Source organism: Bombus bifarius, unplaced genomic scaffold (assembly GCF_011952205.1).
Source record: "Bombus bifarius isolate JDL3187 unplaced genomic scaffold, Bbif_JDL3187 scf7180000008401, whole genome shotgun sequence".
NCBI classification, from domain to species: domain Eukaryota; kingdom Metazoa; phylum Arthropoda; class Insecta; order Hymenoptera; family Apidae; genus Bombus; species Bombus bifarius.
Window position 1 is genome coordinate 230,162 of NW_022884639.1, and position 22,657 is coordinate 252,818.

Consider the following 22,657-nt stretch of genomic DNA (forward strand, 5'->3'; position numbering starts at 1 on the left):
GTATTAATATATTATGTTTAATATTGTTAATTCGTTTTATGTATGTTATATGTTTTAAATATGTTTAATAGTATTATCATATATTTATTATAATATGTATTAACAAATAATATAAAGATACGCAAGCGAAGTGATACGAAGGTATATCAAGATGATAAGGTCATCGAAAAAATGTTGTCTTCCGTCTGTTCTTTATCTATTAATCTATTTAACGTGTCTATTTCCCGCAGAGTATTCCTCCAGTATATTTCCTATACCTTTTACCTTTCGTTAAATTACCAATTTAATTTAAGATTAATAAACACGAGGACAAAGCAATGAAAGCGCCCAAACGATTTTAGCCCATATTTTCGTTTACTCGTCCTTGTAATAACTTTATCAATACAGCAGAACCTCGATTGTCCGAGATTACGTAATCCGGATAATACGGAAAGGTTTATCAGTGTTCGTAAATCGTACAACAAAATCATAGAAAACGTTCGATGGCGTAACATTGTACGTGCCTTTAGGTTTAATTAATCGTCTAATCGATGGAAAGTTCAATTAACCGCTTTCACAATATCTGACTATTCACGCTATTTTATTTTCTTTATCTTTTATTCGTTGCTATTTTATATTTTATTTGAAAGAATCTAAAATCGGGTAGAGTTTGCAAGCTTCTCGGATAATACGAAGCAATTGGCTGTATCGTTGTCGAGTAAATATCGCTGATACTGTCCAAGGACAATACGAAGATCGCGAGACAACAAGGTCATAAAATCACAAAGGAAACTAAATTCGTCAGATGTTTATGCGAAGTGTGTAAACACGTCAGCGCTTGGCTGTATGCGTGTATCTGAGAAGCGAAACACAAGTGAAACAAGCTTTCCAGTAAAAGTGGAAAACTGTTTATAAGCTTACAAAATAATTATTTGCTAAGCACATAATCTTTTGATAAGCAGATTGTCCGATGGAACGTTATTTTTCTAATTCTCCGTTTTTAACGTTTCTCAACATATGTCTGACAAACATATACTTTTTTTAGCCATCAAAAAAACTCCATAGAGAATATAACGTTTAACAATTGCAGTATTTTATTAAAAACCAATAAGCATATTTAAAAATATTCTTAGGGACGCGTTTTAGCGCAATATCCTTGAAAACAGTTCCTTCTATAGAGAAGCATCGAGCAATATTTACAAATATACCTTGTCACGCTCCTCACTTTTTTTCAGTAGCCGTGCGGTATTTTCGTCGCCTGGAATTCCTTTCTCAGTGGCAACCATTTGTCCTAAAATATTCGCGAACAATGTTCTGGTAAAATATCGCGAAACACCCCATGGAACTTGTCGCAGAAGCTCGAGCGAACGGGCATTCAGCGAACTTTTCAATATGATTTTTTACGTGGACGGAATTCCTTAAAAATTGGAATCTTACTGCTTTTGAATCTTTTCGAAAAATACGCGACAGCTCAGGTTTCTTTATGCTCGTCAGAGCGTACGGTCGTTAAGGCGTTAAGGGAGAGATAACCGCGGTCACCATGGCAGTTGAGTCATTGAACCATCGAGTCGCAGCATGGCTAGAGGAGATCTTTTCTTTAGAAGTTGACGCGCTGGCTCGTCTCGGTTTGTCAAAGAACGGGTCACTGGTTCACATCGTACGACGATTATTTCGTCTGGCCAAGTATCCACGTGCACGATATGCGAATAAATCTTCTACTAGCATCAGCAAACAGGTAGAGAATCATTATTACGCGATCGGAACAAATGTCGAGGAGCATGGTGAGAGGGTTAAGGTACCGCTTCACCCTTGGTTCGCAGCGTTCCTTCATTTACATGACAAAGTGGTCGCGTTTTCTCATCGCCTGGGAACTTCTTCCACCTCTTTTGCGGTTCTCGCTGCACGGCAGACCGGCATACGCTGGTCGATTCCGAGCACGCAGCAATCGTATTGAATAAATCGCGACCTCGCCTCCGTTACGTTTACCCAGACCGGACGAGTGTACTAATCGCAAATCGCCACTCGACGATGGGGGATACGCGTGGAGGATGCCACAGGCCAATGCGAAATATCCGCAACGACATTTCGCGAGCGTAGTGTGTGTGATCGTGGGTACACGGGCGGTTCGCAAGCCGATCGGTGTAGCTACGTTATCGTTGAAACCGAGGTAAATAAGGCTTCTCCGAAATGGTTGCAAAAAACTGACGATGCTAGCGGCGAGGATGAAAAAGACAAGGAGAGAAATGATTTTATCGTAAAAGATTTATTGCACAGGAAAAAGATTGTATCGTAAGATGATGTACAAATCGACTTAACTGCGGTGTAGTCGACGCCGTGCGTGAATTTAAGTGAACTTAATCGACGCAGCTTAGGACTTAATTGATTTTTCAACTGAGAAGTCTAACGATCGATTAGTTTCCGAACGACTTAGCCAATTTTTAGGGAACGTTCGGCTTGCGCTAATTGGCTTCTCAACCCTCCGTGTTTCAACACTCGTCGCAGAAAAAACTTTCAAGTCCGTAGTTGTATGAGTCACGTTTCGAAATTTCATCGGTCCTGTAGCGAGACACGACTGCCGTGGCTATGTATGAAAGCAATCTAGAAATGTGGTGTGTGTGTGTGTGTGTGTGTTTAAGGTAAATATCTTGTCTACTTCCATATATCTAGAATACACACACACACACGCGCGCGCGCGCGCGCGTTTTTAGTTTATATATACACACACGTTTCTATGTCTTTTACATATATATATGGAAGTTGACAAGTTATTTATTTTAACACACACGCACACAAACATTTCTAGATTATACACACACACACATTTCTAGAATATATATATAAATACACACACATTTCATCTACATATGTGTATATATATATGGAAGTTGACAAGATATTTATCTTAACAAACACACACACACACATTTGTAGATTATATATATGTATACATACATTTCTAAATTATGCGCGCGCGCGCGCGCGCACACACACACACACACACACAGAGTATATATATGTACATATGCACACACATTTCTATATCATCTACATACATACACATATATATATTTATATGGAAGTTAAAAGTTATTTACCACAAGCATATATTATTTATATATATCACATATTATTTATCACATATATTTAGTAAAAATTAGCGTACAGCATGAACAGCTATTTAAAGGGTATAAGAAGACTTAAATGCGGTCTCAGTGAATATTGAAGTTCATAAGTGCAATGGGTAATAATTGGCTATGCTAATTTATAATAATGGGTAATAATAATTGACTGTTTCAATTTTTTGGTTTTCTATAGATACACACTGTTACATTATTGTACACGTTATGTATCGTTTAAATATCTTGCAATTTTCATGCACGTGTATTTTCAAATTGGTTTCATGACTTGATCAGTATAGTCGTGCTATAGTCGAGTCTCGTAACAGTATTTAATCAGTTAGCTGTTCCTGACGAGTATACTCGTTATGTTATGACGTCGTGTTATGACAAGCCCTGCCAGTAATAAAACTAAAAAATAAAACAGTCGTTCCGTTCCAATTACGACAGTCACTTCGTTAATTCTATAGTATAATAGCCGTACGTGTTTGACGAGTATACTCGTCGTACAGGATCGTCAACAGGAAAAAGTCGTCTCCCCGTCGTTTATTTCATTTATTGAAAACGATCATCCGCGATATCCCACATCCCACAACGTTCAACTTGCGTTTATTTTCGAGAAACAGTTCCGTTTAACCTGTTAACTGCAGAATTTTGTTTAAAAAATCCCTTACGAGGTGCGCAGGTAAAATCAAACAACGACGAGTATATACGTCGACCGCAAGTTAAATGCTCTTATTGTGAATTTTACGAAGAAAGTAAAGCAAAACGAGGGAGCATCACATTTTCATTCGATAAAGAGTTAAAAATCAAATAATCAAAATTAATAACCAAATAGCCACACTTTTGTTTTTATAAAACACATAATAGTTTTACTGAAAGCATAAAAAGAAAATACCATTAAATATTACCATTAATAATATAGTAATATACCAAGTAATATACTATTTATATTACGTTTTACTAAAATTTTGACTTCTCCTAGTAAATGGTAATTATCTATTTTACACGACGAGTATACACGTCCACCGCGACAAAGTAAAGTAAATCGACGTGTGTACACGTCGAGCGCAGTTGACCGGTTAACGTGTCCAGCCATGACCAGTCGTTTTTCGAGCAATATCGAACAAATGACGCATAAAATTCGCTCGAATTTACGGCTATCCGCAACGCTGTATTTCGTTATCGTCGCTGCTGCCAATACTTCGCATTTGCTCATGGAGATCGCCTATCCGTCATGCAAATCATCCGCAAAATTTCACTTCACGTTCCGTTTCCCGTCTTCTGTTCCTCGCGTAACTTTTTCGCCGAGCAGTGGCTCGGTTCGATCGCTGGCGTGGCAGCCGAATCGATTCGTCATCGATACATCGAATAAGCAGACTCGTTTCGCGTTTCCCCCATTGTTTCTGCTCATCGCAGTCGAATGTTGACGTCAATACTTGCGTCGTGAGTTCCTTCTTCGCGTGGATCACGAGCGTTTGCCTCACCAATTCGATGGCAAACGCGGAAGTATCGTTGGCAACGTCGAAATGCTATCCGTTTTCGTAGGACGAATTTACGCGACGATTTACGTAGTCGCGTAGAAACTGTGCGCAGCGCGCGCAGGTCAGCCATATTGCTAGATCTCTTTTTACAAGACTGACGTGTAAATACGATTGAAAATTAAGGGAAATTAAAATTACTATACAGTTGAAAAGTACTGCAACGGTTAGTTGCTTACTTACACATTTCCCACAAGTTGCGTTTCCATTGTGAAATTGTTCAGACGAGTCGAATATCCATAGTCTTGTCGCGTATGATCGGACAGTATTTTCATGCATCTACGGGAAATTTTCTAAGCGCGGATCGCGTGGAAGATTCGCAATGAAAGTTCTGGTTGTACTTAAGCGTTTAGTGCGAGAGATAAATCTCCACGCGGAGATAGTGTTACGACTGGCATACTTTAAATCCGATGGACTGATGATAGAGATACAGACGTGGCGGCACTCGGCGACAATGTATATCGCTGAGTGCCTAATGAACCATCAACATCCCAGAGGTCCTTGCGCCGAAGGTCCTAGAAGAAAGAGCACGTGGCAACGATGGCGGACGCCTAGCAAATGCATGGACGGTGGGGATGTTGAGGGCTGACAAAAGAAACCATATGTGTACATACGCGCGTATACATTGCAATTCTCGTGCAAATTAGGCTGGGAATATTTAATTAGTCAGCTTGAGTGCAAGAAAAATAAAAATGCAGTTATGGATACGATTGTATTTATTGTTGTTATTTTCTGTTATTTTATTTACAGATACAGACAGTCGCTGCCTATTTTTCAAAACGTATGAAAGATTCTGAGTAGACTGTTGGCTATACTTAGGAGGGAGATTTTCTCAGATGAGTAGTCAGTTTAACGAAGTATAATTGTTGGAAGTTGCAGCGTATCTACCTCGTAATAACCGAAATGAATGGCATTCGGTCGGAAAATTTGATATCGACTGGAAAAGCGGTTAGCCATAAGCAGCTTCGAGAATCGATATCGACATCTTCTCGTAATTTTTGTTTATTTTTTCCAACGTTTCTACATATACGCAAATGCCATAACTCGAACAGAGAGAAATTTTCGATCTCGATTCCAACTATTAAACACTTTTTTCCTTTCATCTGTTCCGCTCGAAGTTCGCACTGCGTTTGCGTATGATATACGTTACGAGCAAAAATAGACTAGTTTTTTTAGAAGCAATTACTCATCTGGGAAACTTGCCTTGTTAGCGTTTAGTGTGTAGAATGAATCTACATCAAGTGATAGCTAAATGGAAAATTATTGATTTTTACTATTTACTTATTCAGTATACCATGCACATACACACACATACATATGTATAATTCTGGTGTAAGTTAGTTAGTCGAAATACGTAGTTAGTGAGCCTGATTGCGAAAAAAATTTAATTATAGATGCAATCGTGTTTATTATAGACATTTACAATAAACTGATTGATGATGGATCATTGTCTAGTTTCCAAAACTCCTGAAAGACTGGAGGAAAACTGCTGGTTACATTTAGCGTTTAGTGTGTAGAATGAGTCTCTATCAAGTGATAGCTAAATGGAAAATTATTGATTTTTACTATTTACTTATTCAATATACCATGCACATACACACACATACATATGTATAATTCTCATGTAAGTTAGTCAGTCTAAATACATAGTCAATACAAACAGTATGAACGCCTACAATAAACTGATTGATGTTGGATCATTGTCTAGTTTCCAAAACTCATGAAAGACTGGAGGAAAACTGCTGGTTACATTTAGCGTTTAGTGTGTAGAATGAGTCGCCATCAAGTGATAGCTAAATGGAAAACTATTGATTTTTACTATTTACTTATTGACTATACCATGCACATACACATATATACATATGTATAATTCTCATGTAAGTTAGTCAGTCTAAATACATAGTTAGTCATTACAAACAGTATGAACACTTACAATAAACTGATTGATGGTCGACCATTGTCTAGTTTCCAAAACTCATGAAAGACTGGAGGAAAACTGCTGGTTACATTTAGCGTTTAGTGTGTAGAATGAGTCTCTATCAAGTGATAGCTAAATGGAAAATTATTGATTTTTACTATTTACTTATTGACTATACCATGCACATACACATATATACATATGTATAATTCTCATGTAAGTTAGTCAGTCTAAATACATAGTCAATACAAACAGTATGAACACCTACAATAAATTGATTGATGTTGGATCATTGTCTAGTTTCCAAAACTCATGAAAGACTGAAGGAAAACTGCTGGTTACATTTAGCGTTTAGTGTGTAGAATGAGTCTCCATCAAGTGATAGCTAAATGGAAAATTATTGATTTTTACTATTTACTTATTGACTATACCATGCACATACACATATATACATATGTATAATTCTCATGTAAGTTAGTCAGTCTAAATACATAGTTAGTCAATACAAACAGTATGAACACCTACAATAAATTGATTGATGTTGGATCATTGTCTAGTTTCCAAAACTCATGAAAGACTGGAGGAAAACTGCTGGTTACATTTAGCGTTTAGTGTGTAGAATGAGTCTCTATCAAGTGATAGCTAAATGGAAAACTATTGATTTTTACTATTTACTTATTGAGTACACCATATATGTACTTGTATATGTATCTATGATTCTTGCGTAAGTTGTACTCGAAATATGTATAGTTAATTGTCAACTTGGTTGCAACAAAAATGCAATTATAGATTCGTACAACAAACTCGAAACTCATTGTTGTATCAGTGAAATGGAATGCGCGATCAAATTTCTACGCCGCTTATTTTCGCGATATCTCGTCCCAACGTATCGTCGCTGCTAATTTTTGAAGTGCACGCGTATTCGTGCACGACACACACACAATTCGAAGAAAGTGCGAATATATATATGTGTTGCTTGTAAATTTCGTCATCGTATAAATCGGTGAGCGTATAAATGAGTCAATATGACCCAGAAGACATATGTAAGATACGATTAATTGGTTTAATATTCAACTCGCCTATCGTTATATTTATTTATTCTTTGATATATGTTATTTATTATCAGTATCTATCAGTAAATATGATGAATATAGAATGTACATATATGCAATTTATTATTTAAGTCGTAGTATAGTTAGTTGTCGCGAGTTCTTTGAAAAATGTCTTTTTAAAATGTGTCACGTTGTTCACACTATATGTAGTTTTTTTATAATAATTCCTTATATTTCTTTATTTGCTCGTTTCATTTCGTTTTGGTCTACAAATATTCGAAACATGTTGAAATTTATGAATATATTTTAGTTACCACTGAAAATGCAATTGAAGCGGTGGATTGTAACTGCTCTTTACGCTTGACGAGTATACTCGTCGTGACACGAAATAGTGTCATTTCTTCATGACGAGTATACTCGTCAAAAACAGCCAACTGATTAAAATACATATTATTTAACAGTCGTTTTTATATGGTTGCTGTCTTTCGTTGGCTCAAACCTGCCTACTTTTTATCGACGTCTGCGAACTGGGTCGTTCGAGGCCTCTAAAGCTTTTTTAGGTTTTCGTGTTTTAAAAAAATCCCACAGAATTCTCGAATGCTGTTCCAAGCTTCTAGAACGTCATACAACAGTGTTTGTTGCTACCAGTGTCATCTGAATTTTTCTAACGAATAATTCATTCCTATTATAATAATTTTTTGAAAAATGAAAAATGAAATAAAATAATTGGTTGAAAACGAGCCTCTTAATATCCTTTAATAGTCGTTCTCGATAAAATTTCTCGTTTACGTTATTGCGTTCGTATTGTACGAAAACCGATCTGCATTTTAACGAAACGCGTTGTTATCGTTTACGGTTTGTTTTCTGGAAACAATTGATGAAATAATTAATACAGCAAATTTCTGTCATATCGTTTGATTATCGACAATAAAGTATTTGCATTTCGTTTCCTAATGACGCGCAATAATGAACATTTCACTAATGATGCCACCCATTCCTATCAACTTCTTTTTACATATTTGCTTCGTTAGCGATTGAAAATAAAAGCAACAATCGTATCTTCATTCTATAATAACAACTTCACAGCAGTTGTACAATTAACTCTCGTATCGATTTTACGGTAATTAAAGCCACGTGATTCGCTAGCTATTTTACCATAAATTATAATATATTTAATACGTTGAAAATTGACTGTTATAATTTACGGACGAAACGAAATATTATATCTGTACGTGTTATAAATAATAAGAAACAAAACGGCGTTCGTCTGATTTTTCACCGATGTCTGAATCAACTTCATCTAAAATAAACTAAAATAAACTTCAGTGTCCTGCTATCGCAAATATTATTTTTTATTTTACACTTTGGGTATCGCTTGGTACAGCCGACTATACACATGCACAAATTTTTTCACTCCATTCAAATGATTGATTTTCCATTTTCGACCGCCTTCTCTTTACTAAATGGAAGGTTTTCAAAAAAATTGCACGTCGATATCGGTTTCTTATTATTCAAGCGCACAATGTAAAACGTTCTGTTTATAGCATTCTCTGCTTTTCTACTGTTTTACTTAACAGTAGTTGTTGCGAATTTTCAACTAAGCGCCCATCAATCAGGTTGCGACTGATCGGTTGATATCGTGAACGAGATTAACGTCCACCGTGGAGGTAAATTACAGATGTGGAGTATGTTTAGGTTATTTATTTGCATCCTTCATTATACGCAAAGAGAATCACTAGCACATTAAGGTACAGATCTAAGTTATACCTACTTAATACTCTTTAGTATACTAGGAAGAGTTCTAGGCTCTGACGAACACTGTTTTAAGACTCTGTTGCACTACCTCAAAAAGCTTCTCCTGATTCTTGTGTACTAACTTTCCATCCCCTGAGCTTAATACTTACCATCACTTTATCGGATGCTAATCTATTGTTTCAAATCTTTTTCTTGTGTGCTCTCTGGTATTGTTAATTGATACTCGACGTTTACTTTACATCTGACCCATTGGCCACTTAGACTGCTTATTAGTCTCTTAATGAGACTGAGCACTAATGTACGTTTACGTGTCACTTAATGCGGTTTAGTATACTAGGAAGAGTTCTAGGCTCTGACGAACACTGTTTTAAGACTCTGTTTGCACTACCTCAAAAAGCTTCTCCTGATTCTTATGTACTAACTTTAAATCCCCTGAGTTTAATGCTTACCATCCTTTTGTCGGATGCTAATCTATTGCTTCAAATCTTTTTCTTGTGTGCTCTCTGGTATTGTTAATTGATACTCGACGTTTACTTTACATCTGACCCATTGGCCACTTAGACTGCTTATTAGTCTCTTAATGAGACTGAGTACTAATGTACGTTTATGTGTTACTTAATACTGTTTAGTATACTAGGAAGAGTTCTGAGCTCTGATGAACACTGCTTTAAGTCTCTGTTCGCACTACCTCAAAAAGCTTCTCCTGATTCTTATGTACTAACTTTAAATCCCCTGAGTTTAATGCTTACCATCCTTTTGTCAGATGCTAATCTATTACTTCAAATCTTTTTCTTGTGTGATCTCTGGTATTGTTAATTGATACCAAACGTTTACTTTACATCTGACCCATTGGCCACTTAGACTGCTTATTAGTCTCTTAATGAGACTGAGTACTAATATACGTTTATGTGTTACTTAATACTCTTTAGTATACTAGGAAGAGTTCTAGGCTCTGACGAACACTGCTTTAAGTCTCTGTTCGCACTACCTCAAAAAGCTTCTCTTAATTCTTATGTACTAACTTTCCATTCCCTGAGCTTAATGCTTACCATCACTTTATTGGATGCTAATCTATTGCTTCAGATCTTGTACTTGTGTGATCTCTGGTATTGTTAATTGATACCAAACCTTTACTTTACATCTGACCCATTGGCCACTTAGACTGCTTATTAGTCTCTTAATGAGACTGAGTACTAATGTACGTTTATGTGTTACTTAATACTGTTTAGTATATTAGGAAGAGTTCTAAGCTCTGATGAACACTGCTTTAAGTCTCTGTTCGCACTACCTCAAAAAGCTTCTCCTGATTCTTATGTACTAACTTTCCATTCCCTGAGCTTAATGCTTACCATCACTTTATTGGATGCTAATCTATTGCTTCAGATCTTGTACTTGTGTGATCTCTGGTATTGTTAATTGATACCAAACCTTTACTTTACATCTGACCCATTGGCCACTTAGACTGCTTATTAGTCTCTTAATGAGACTGAGTACTAATGTACGTTTATGTGTTACTTAATACTGTTTAGTATATTAGGAAGAGTTCTAAGCTCTGATGAACACTGCTTTAAGTCTCTGTTCGCACTACCTCAAAAAGCTTCTCCTGATTCTTATGTACTAACTTTCCATTCCCTGAGCTTAATGCTTACCATCACTTTATTGGATGCTAATCTATTGCTTCAGATCTTGTACTTGTGTGATCTCTGGTATTGTTAATTGATACCAAACCTTTACTTTACATCTGACCCATTGGCCACTTAGACTGCTTATTAGTCTCTTAATGAGACTGAGTACTAATGTACGTTTATGTGTTACTTAATACTGTTTAGTATACTAGGAAGTGTTCTAAGCTCTGATAAACACTGCTTTAAGTCTCTGTTCGCACTATCTCAAAAAGCTTTTCCTGATTCTTATGTACTAACTTTAAATCCCCTGAGTTTAATGCTTACCATCACTTTATCGGATGCTTATCTATTATTTCAAATCTTTTTCTTGTGTGCTCTCTGGTATTGTAAATTGATACCAGACGTTCACTTTACATCTGACCCATTGGCCACTTAGACTGCTTATTAGTCTCTTAATGAGACTGAGTACTAACGTACGTTTATGTGTTACTTAATGCGGTTTAATATACTAGGAAGAGTTCTAGGCTCTGATGAACACTGCTTTAAGACTCTGTTCGCACTACCTCAAAAAGCTTCTCCTGATTCTTATGTACTAACTTTAAATCCCCTGAGCTTAATGCTTACCATCACTTTATCGGATGCTTATCTATTATTTCAAATCTTTTTCTTGTGTGCTCTCTGGTACTGTTAATTGATACTAGACCTTTACTTTACATCTGACCCATTGGCCACTTAGACTGCTTATTAGTCTCTTAATGAGACTGAGTACTAATGTACGTTTATGTGTTACTTAATGCGGTTTAGTATACTAGGAAGAGTTCTAAGCTTTGACAAACACTGCTTTAAGACTCTGTTCGCACTACGTCAAAAAGCTTTGCCTGGTTCTTATGACCTGACTTTCGTCATTGATGCGTGTCACTGATTGCATTTAGTCATTAATTTAATTAATTGCTTTTGCCCTATTACCCTCGCGTATCTCATTCTTATCGCTTTTAATTACCACGCTGTATTTATGCTTCCCAATACCTGGACAGATAATCTTCACAATCTTTGTATTTATCGTTGTAACGAGGACAGTGGCACTTGTGTTTTCTTTTAATCAAAAGGGGCACATAATTGCACAGTGGGCGCTGTGCAATAGAAGATTAAGGAAAATTGAAAATAAACAACTGCAGGTAGAACGTACACTGAAGATAAAACTGTAAGTCGAGTGTGTAGAATATTCTTCTTTAGATGACACGTTATTCGCTGTATTTCTCGCCTTTCTTTTTATCTTTTGCTTTTCGCTCTTCGATTTTTAGAGGAACGTGTGAAACTTGAAAAAAAGTGGAATATCCGCGAAATTGTATTTCGTAAATAAAATACAGTGCCTAAGATTTGATAAATTGAATAATAAAACGAGGTATATGAAAACACGTGTATTTTTATACTCGCAAATATCTCTGCCGATTCTCTCGTCATCTAATCTATTCAACAAAATAGTAAAACAAAGCAAAAGTGAAACTATCGGTTAGCGGGTGATTTGAATTCTATAGAATTTACATATTTCTATATTTTTTCATCGTCACGCGCATTATATTATACAATTTCCCCACAAACGCGTTGAAATCCGAGATCTGGCCGCTAGTCACAGTAGACGAAGGGAAAAACGACAGAAGAAAGAAGAAGGAAAATAAAACGAGAACGAGAATCGAGAGTTTCGAACGGGAGTGCACTGTCGTGTGCATCGGAACCGCGAGCGACGAAAAACCAGTGCACAGTCGGCCGGTTTCGCGTGGCCCCGAGTGCCATCATGCGATCAGATCGATTCGGGTCACTGATTTATCGATTAGTCCTGTCGATTTACTTGCTTCGTTTTTTCCGCCCGAATGAATGGCTTCTTTATCTCTGGCAATAGTTGAGGTCGTGAAGTCGTGGTAGGAGCGCAGCGTCTGGACCACTTCATTATCTAGTCGCACGACTTTTCCCCAGAATTTCCCCCAATTCTTACACAAAACACGCTTTCAGAAGCAAGTAGATATTCCACCTTTTTTCTCTAGAAACGAGAAATACGAGCAACTTAGGAATTCTATCTGAGATTTTATGCAAAATCTCGAACGAGTTGGTTGGATGCGTTTTCGATGCTTTAGGTTGGTGGTAAAACAGTAGCAAAAAAGGTGCACGTAAAATAATTGTTTTCGTAAAATTCAAGGTATCTTTTGTATCTTGCTTTACAAATTCGTTTAATATCGATGTTATCTTCCTTTCTAATATTAAATTCCTCAGTTTTGTTTCCACATTTTTGATCGTTTTGGTCATTTTTATCCGCCATAGCACACCCGTATATTTTTATAATTTTGAGGATGGAAATTGTAGCAAAAAAATAAATAAATAAACAAAAAATTGCTGCGCCATAAGTATAGTTTCTCTGTTTAAAGAATCGAACGCACGTGCGGTGCATCCAGCGAGCGAAAAGAGAAATCGAGCGCCGCGAAGCTTACGATAAGCACACGGTCAGCCGACCGTTTTTCAAACTCATTTCTCTCGAAAACGAAGCCTCAAACGAAAAAATGTTACTCTTCTTTTTCGACTTATTTTTTCACGTAGAATCACCACTCCAACCCTTGTATACGTGTCTATGTATGTATACGCTGCGTACACATACATGCGTCACACGTGCTTCTTCTCCCTCCTATGCACGTAATTTTCTTAATAACTTACTTTACTTTTCTCTAACTTATTTTACCACAAGAACACAGCGATAACACGCGTAGCATGTAGAACGAAGCTGCCAGTCGACAACAGGTTGTTACGTACACGTACGTCCACATAAATAGTTCAGTTTTCGAACACTGAAATATGATACGCAGGTTTTCGTCCACGCGACGCGTCTGTGTGCCTAATCTGCTGTGTTGTCGAGGCTGCACTGTATGTGTGCACGCATATACACGAGACTCGAGGATGCATCAACTGATCCGATGTAACTTAAAATCGAGGAACAGATAAGAATGATAAAAAGCGCGAGTCATTAACATTCCCATGTCGAAATACGTATCTAGTTATGGTAATTGCTACTAATTATAGCGACCAAAGCTACAAATTCTTGGAATTTATCTTATCGTGGTGAAATGACTCACGGGATATCATAGAAATATTTTGATATATCGAGTCAACCAGATATCCAACGCCAATTCGAAATACGTGGTAGCCATCGCTATTTCGTGTGGCGCCACACACAACGCGGAAATAAATTAACAGTAGCCATTTTCTATTACGATCGCTGACCATGCGAATAAGAAACCGCGTCATTTCGAAGGTCGTTGTGGGTCTACAACGAAATCGGTGAATTTATGGAATTTATGGAAAATTTCGAAACCTGCAAGTTGCCAAGACGCGCGTAGTTTTGAAGAATAAGAAAAAATTGGTACAAGAAATATTTGAGGTTATGTAGCCATTATGGTTCCGTCTCTTTAACCATCTTCATAGATGTACATATTTAAGTATATATTTGTCTACAAATATAAAGATAACAGTTTATTTATTTCTACGCGTATATGTTCATACGTAGTTCAGTTTTCTCAAGAGTCAAAATTGTAAATTAATTATTGGATTGGCAACTAAGTGACTGCGGATTTTGTCATTGGGTGGTATTGACAAAATCCGCAATTACTTAGTTGCCAACCCAATACATTGGATATTGCGCAACACAGAAACACATCTCTGTTCTCCCTTTTTTCTTTTTCTTCGCGCGTTTCGTTGCTCGCAGTTTGCGAACGAATATCGCACGCTGCGATCTCGCACGGCGAAATGGAAACGCAAACGGTGGAATATTTTCTAATCGTCTGCTGCTGGTTCGCTCGCTGCGATCGCGATAACTGCCAACTTCGCAGCCCCAAGTTTAATTGCCATTTGCCTGCGTGTAAAATTTGCTTCGTTTTTCCGGCGAAATTTCCTTCGTTTCAACCAACAGTGCAGCGTTTGTCACGTGTCTGGGGCCGTTTGAAAAAAGAAAAATGATGGACAAGGTAATTGTCATCGTTGCACGAAATAAATAAGTCCACTGGCTTCGACCTTAATTTCATCGTAAATTAATTAAATTTGTGAAGTCGATTAAAATTAGCAAATTCGATGGAAAGGTATAGACCAATAAGAATACTCGTTGCAAAAGCTTCGTCAAACGCAAGATGATCTGCACCAGCTGCCGCGGCGATTGTCTGAAAAGTCGATTTTAACGCCAACGATGAAACAGCATTAAACAGACTGTTCATATTCGAACAGTCGATGAATTCGAATTTGTTTGATTGACATTTGCAATTAATTTATATATATATTTATATTCTAGAAAAGTTAATTAATTGTGTATGTTAATTATTAATTGAAACATATTGTGCAAACTTAAATAGCGAAATTTGGAAAGAAATTTTGGACAGAAAAGAAATGCTGTGGGCAAGTGGTCGCGATGATCCACAGATTCTGAGCAGCGGTAACGTTACATGATGGCAGCAGCAATTTTATTAAAAATATAATTTAATTATAAATATGATTTGAAGAACTTTGAAAATGAAACTGTGCCAATTTCTAGTATAAAAAATAGTAGAAAAATATTTCCCGCTGTTGGTCGTAAAGAAGGCTTTTGGAGTAGACTCTAATAAAATTTTATTTTTTTCTAGTCTTCCTTTCTTTTTTCTATTTTCTATTTTCTATTTTTTTCATATTATTTGTTTCATTGACGTAAACGCAGAATTACGCCAGAAAAGGATAAGCTGATATTTAGCAAATGTCATGAAACACGGAATTAATGGACCTGAAATGGATTACGTACATTTTTCTTGCTTTACGAGGCAACGGCGCAAAATTGTAGGATATTACGGTCGATCGTACACGTCGAAACGATGTATCACATTTTGCGAAGGTATCGCACGATCGAAATGTTCTGAATTTAGATCTTCTTTTCGGAAGCACGCGAGTTTGCATAGAAAAAGACATCACATTACGGTTGGCAACTAAATGATTGCGGATTTTGTCATTAGATGGTATTGAGAAAATACGCAATCACTTAGTTGCCAACGAAACGGCTAACGAAAGAAAATTGGAAAAAACGTATTTGAAATATGGTTGATAAATTGCGATAGCAGAGTATCAAACAAGCTACCAAAGTTAAGCAATGTGTCCATAAATCAACAGTTAAGTGAGTAGCTAAAACGCGTGGCAAAAAGAGCGACGACGAGTATACTCGTCAAGCTGAGAGTACGCGTGGCTGTATAACACAGAATTAAGTTTCAACGAAACGATCGTTTCATTTCTCAAATTTATTACTAAATTGAAATTTAAACAGCAAATTGTATCCAATTTTTATATACAACGTGTATACTCGTCAAGCAGAGAGTACGCGTGGCTGTATAACACATAATTAGGTTTCAACGAAATGATTTTCAATGATATGACTGTTTCATTTCTCAACTTTATTACTAAATTGAAATTTAAACTGCAAAATTGTAGCTACTTTTCACGCGACGAGTATACTCGTCAAGCTGAGAGTACGCGTGGCTGTGTAACACAGAATTAAGTTTCAACGAAACAATTGTTTCATTCCTCAATTTTATTATTAAATTGAAATTTAAACAACAAATTGGAACCAGCTTTTCATAGGTTTGTTGTCAAGCAGAGAGTACGGGTGGCGGTATAACACAGAATTAAGTTTCAACAAAACGATTGTTTCATTTCTCTATTTTATTACTAAATTGCCATTTAAACAACAAATTGTAACCTCCTTTCTTCACTACACTCGTCAAGCAGAGAGTACGCGTGGCTGTATAACACATAATTAGGTTTCAACGAAATGATTTTCAATGAGATGACTGTTTCGTTTCCCAACTTTATTACTAAATTGAAATTTAAACTGCAAAGTTGTAGCTACTTTTCACGCGACGAGTATACTCGTCAAGCTGAGAGTACGCGTGGCTGTATAACACAGAATTAAGTTTCAACGAAACGATTGTTTCATTCCTCAATTTTATTATTAAATTGAAATTTAAACAACAAATTGGAACCAGCTTTTCATAGGTTTGTTGTCAAGCAGAGAGTACGGGTGGCGGTATAACACAGAATTAAGTTTCAACAAAACGATTGTTTCATTTCTCTATTTTATTACTAAATTGCCATTTAAACAACAAATTGTAACCTCCTTTCTTCACTACACTCGTCAAGCAGAGAGTACGCGTGGCTGTATAACACATAATTAGGTTTCAACGAAATGATTTTCAATGAGATGACTGTTTCGTTTCTCAACTTTATTACTAAATTGAAATTTAAACTGCAAAATTGTTGCTACTTTTCACGCGACGAGTATACTCGTCAAGCTGAGAGTACGCGTGGCTGTGTAACACAGAATTAAGTTTCAACGAGATGACTGTTTCATCTCTCAATTTTATTATGAAATTGCAATTTAAACAACAAATTGTGACCAATTTTCTAGAATACACGCATCAAGCAGAGAGTACGCGTGGCTGTATAACACAGAATTAAGTTTCAACGAAACGATTGTTTCATTTCTCATATTTGTTATTAAATTGAAATGTAAACAACAAATTGAAACCAGCTTTTCATAGGTTTGTTGTCAAGCAGAGAGTACGGGTGGCGGTATAACGCAGAATTAAGTTTCAACAAAACGATTGTTTCATTTCTCAACTTTATTATTAAATCGAAATTTAAACTGCAAAATTGTTGCTACTTTTCACGCGACGAGTATACTCGTCAAGCTGAGAGTACGCGTGGCTGTGTAACACAGAATTAAGTTTCAACGAGATGACTGTTTCATCTCTCAATTTTATTATGAAATTGCAATTTAAACAACAAATTGTGACCAATTTTCTAGAGTACACTCATCAAGCAGAGAGTACGCGTGGCTGTATAACGCATAATTAGGTTTCAACGAAATGATTTTCAATGAGATGACTGATTCGTTTCTCAACTTTATTACTAAATTGAAATTTAAACTGCAAAATTGTAGCTACTTTTCACGCGACGAGTATACTCGTCAAGCTGAGAGTACGCGTGGCTGTGTAACACAGAATTAAGTTCCAACGAGATGACTGTTTCATCTCTCAATTTTATTATGAAATTGCAATTTAAACAACAAATTGTAACTTCTTTTCTTCACTACACTCGTCAAGCAGAGAGTACGCGTGGTTGTATAACACATAATTAAGATTCAACGAAACGATTGTTTCATTTCTCTATTTTATTACTAAATTGCAATTTAAACAACAAATTGTAACTTCTTTTCTTCACGACACTCGTCAAGCAGAGAGTACGCGTGGCTGTATAACACATAATTAGGTTTCAACGAAATGATTTTCAATGAGATGACTGTTTCGTTTCTCAACTTTATTACTAAATCGAAATTTAAACTGCAAAATTGTTGCTACTTTTCACGCGACGAGTATACTCGTCAAGCTGAGAGTACGCGTGGCTGTGTAACACAGAATTAAGTTTCAACGAGATGACTGTTTCATCTCTCAATTTTATTATGAAATTGCAATTTAAACAACAAATTGTGACCAATTTTCTAGAATACACGCATCAAGCAGAAAGTACGCGTGGCTGTATAACACAGAATTAAGTTTCAACGAAACGATTGTTTCATTTCTCATATTTGTTATTAAATTGAAATGTAAACAACAAATTGAAACCAGCTTTTCATAGGTTTGTTGTCAAGCAGAGAGTACGGGTGGCGGTATAACGCAGAATTAAGTTTCAACAAAACGATTGTTTCATTTCTCAACTTTATTATTAAATCGAAATTTAAACTGCAAAATTGTTGCTACTTTTCACGCGACGAGTATACTCGTCAAGCTGAGAGTACGCGTGGCTGTGTAACACAGAATTAAGTTTCAACGAGATGACTGTTTCATCTCTCAATTTTATTATGAAATTGCAATTTAAACAACAAATTGTGACCAATTTTCTAGAGTACACTCATCAAGCAGAGAGTACGCGTGGCTGTATAACGCATAATTAGGTTTCAACGAAATGATTTTCAATGAGATGACTGATTCGTTTCTCAACTTTATTACTAAATTGAAATTTAAACTGCAAAATTGTAGCTACTTTTCACGCGACGAGTATACTCGTCAAGCTGAGAGTACGCGTGGCGGTATAACACAGAATTAAGTTTCAACGAAACGATTGTTTCACTCCTCAGTTTTATTATTAAATTGAAATTTAAACAACAAATTGAAACCAGCTTTTCATGGGTTTGTTGTCAAGCAGAGAGTACGGGTGGCGGTATAACACAGAATTAAGTTTCAACAAAACGATTGTTTCATTTCTCAACTTTATTATTAAATCGAAATTTAAACTGCAAAATTGTTGCTACTTTTCACGCGACGAGTATACTCGTCAAGCTGAGAGTACCCATGGCTGTGTAACACAGAATTAAGTTTCAACGAAACGATTGTTTCATTCCTCAGTTTTATTATTAAATTGAAATTTAAACAACAAATTGTAACTTCTTTTCTTCACTACACTCGACAAGCAGAGAGTACGCGTGGTTGTATAACACATAATTAAGATTCAACGAAACGATTGTTTCATTTCTCTATTTTATTACTAAATTGCAATTTAAACAACAAATTGTAACTTCTTTTCTTCACGACACTCGTCAAGCAGAGAGTACGCGTGGCTGTATAACACATAATTAGGTTTCAACGAAATGATTTTCAATGAGATGTGTGTTTCGTTTCTCAACTTTATTACTAAATTGAAATTTAAACTGCAAAATTGTAGCTACTTTTCACGCGACGAGTATACTCGTCAAGCTGAGAGTACGCGTGGCTGTGTAACACAGAATTAAGTTTCAACGAGATGACTGTTTCATCTCTCAATTTTATTATGAAATTGCAATTTAAACAACAAATTGTGACCAATTTTCTAGAGTACACTCATCAAGCAGAGAGTACGCGTGGCTGTATAACGCATAATTAGGTTTCAACGAAATGATTTTCAATGAGATGACTGTTTCGTTTCTCAACTTTATTACTAAATCGAAATTTAAACTGCAAAATTGTTGCTACTTCTCACGCGACGAGTATACTCGTCAAGCTGAGAGTACGCGTGGCTGTGTAACACAGAATTAAGTTTCAACGAGATGACTGTTTCATCTCTCAATTTTATTATGAAATTGCAATTTAAACAACAAATTGTAACTTCTTTTCTTCACTACACTCGTCAAGCAGAGAGTACGCGTGGTTGTATAACACATAATTAAGATTCAACGAAACGATTGTTTCATTTCTCTATTTTATTACTAAATTGCAATTTAAACAACAAATTGTAACTTCTTTTCTTCACGACACTCGTCAAGCAGAGAGTACGCGTGGCTGTATAACACATAATTAGGTTTCAACGAAATGATTTTCAATGAGATGACTGTTTCGTTTCTCAACTTTATTACTAAATCGAAATTTAAACTGCAAAATTGTTGCTACTTTTCACGCGACGAGTATACTCGTCAAGCTGAGAGTACGCGTGGCTGTGTAACACAGAATTAAGTTTCAACGAGATGACTGTTTCATCTCTCAATTTTATTATGAAATTGCAATTTAAACAACAAATTGTGACCAATTTTCTAGAATACACGCATCAAGCAGAAAGTACGCGTGGCTGTATAACACAGAATTAAGTTTCAACGAAACGATTGTTTCATTTCTCATATTTGTTATTAAATTGAAATGTAAACAACAAATTGAAACCAGCTTTTCATAGGTTTGTTGTCAAGCAGAGAGTACGGGTGGCGGTATAACGCAGAATTAAGTTTCAACAAAACGATTGTTTCATTTCTCAACTTTATTATTAAATCGAAATTTAAACTGCAAAATTGTTGCTACTTTTCACGCGACGAGTATACTCGTCAAGCTGAGAGTACGCGTGGCTGTGTAACACAGAATTAAGTTTCAACGAGATGACTGTTTCATCTCTCAATTTTATTATGAAATTGCAATTTAAACAACAAATTGTGACCAATTTTCTAGAGTACACTCATCAAGCAGAGAGTACGCGTGGCTGTATAACGCATAATTAGGTTTCAACGAAATGATTTTCAATGAGATGACTGATTCGTTTCTCAACTTTATTACTAAATTGAAATTTAAACTGCAAAATTGTAGCTACTTTTCACGCGACGAGTATACTCGTCAAGCTGAGAGTACGCGTGGCGGTATAACACAGAATTAAGTTTCAACGAAACGATTGTTTCACTCCTCAGTTTTATTATTAAATTGAAATTTAAACAACAAATTGAAACCAGCTTTTCATGGGTTTGTTGTCAAGCAGAGAGTACGGGTGGCGGTATAACACAGAATTAAGTTTCAACAAAACGATTGTTTCATTTCTCAACTTTATTATTAAATCGAAATTTAAACTGCAAAATTGTTGCTACTTTTCACGCGACGAGTATACTCGTCAAGCTGAGAGTACCCATGGCTGTGTAACACAGAATTAAGTTTCAACGAAACGATTGTTTCATTCCTCAGTTTTATTATTAAATTGAAATTTAAACAACAAATTGTAACTTCTTTTCTTCACTACACTCGACAAGCAGAGAGTACGCGTGGTTGTATAACACATAATTAAGATTCAACGAAACGATTGTTTCATTTCTCTATTTTATTACTAAATTGCAATTTAAACAACAAATTGTAACTTCTTTTCTTCACGACACTCGTCAAGCAGAGAGTACGCGTGGCTGTATAACACATAATTAGGTTTCAACGAAATGATTTTCAATGAGATGTGTGTTTCGTTTCTCAACTTTATTACTAAATTGAAATTTAAACTGCAAAATTGTAGCTACTTTTCACGCGACGAGTATACTCGTCAAGCTGAGAGTACGCGTGGCTGTGTAACACAGAATTAAGTTTCAACGAGATGACTGTTTCATCTCTCAATTTTATTATGAAATTGCAATTTAAACAACAAATTGTGACCAATTTTCTAGAATACACGCATCAAGCAGAGAGTACGCGTGGCTGTGTAACACAGAATTAAGTTTCAACGAAACGATTGTTTCAACAACAAATTGTTTTCATTTTGTTGTCATACGGGTTATAACGCATAATTAAGTTTCCAAAACGATTTTTCATTTCTCAACTTTATTAAAATCGAAATTTAAACTGCAAAATTGTTGCTACTTTTCACGCGACGAGTATACTCGTCAAGCTGAGAGTACGCGTGGCTGTGTATTAAGTTTCAAGAAACAACGAAACGATCGTTTCATTTCTCAAATTTATTACTAAATTGAAATTTAAACAGCAAATTGTATCCAATTTTTATATACAACGTGTATACTCGTCAAGCAGAGAGTACGCGTGGCTGTATAACACATAATTAGGTTTCAACGAAATGATTTTCAATGATATGACTGTTTCATTTCTCAACTTTATTACTAAATTGAAATTTAAACTGCAAAATTGTAGCTACTTTTCACGCGACGAGTATACTCGTCAAGCTGAGAGTACGCGTGGCTGTGTAACACAGAATTAAGTTTCAACGAAACAATTGTTTCATTCCTCAATTTTATTATTAAATTGAAATTTAAACAACAAATTGGAACCAGCTTTTCATAGGTTTGTTGTCAAGCAGAGAGTACGGGTGGCGGTATAACACAGAATTAAGTTTCAACAAAACGATTGTT

The 22,657-nt window shown here is 36.0% G+C and overlaps 1 protein-coding gene across 5 annotated transcripts in view; it reads left to right on the forward strand.

Annotated features, from left to right (window-relative positions):
* The window catches only part of LOC117212852 (phosphofurin acidic cluster sorting protein 2), a 193,301-nt gene that overhangs the window by 6,934 nt on the left and 163,710 nt on the right, over nt 1–22,657 (forward strand). The gene's annotated exons all lie outside the window — the stretch shown is intronic.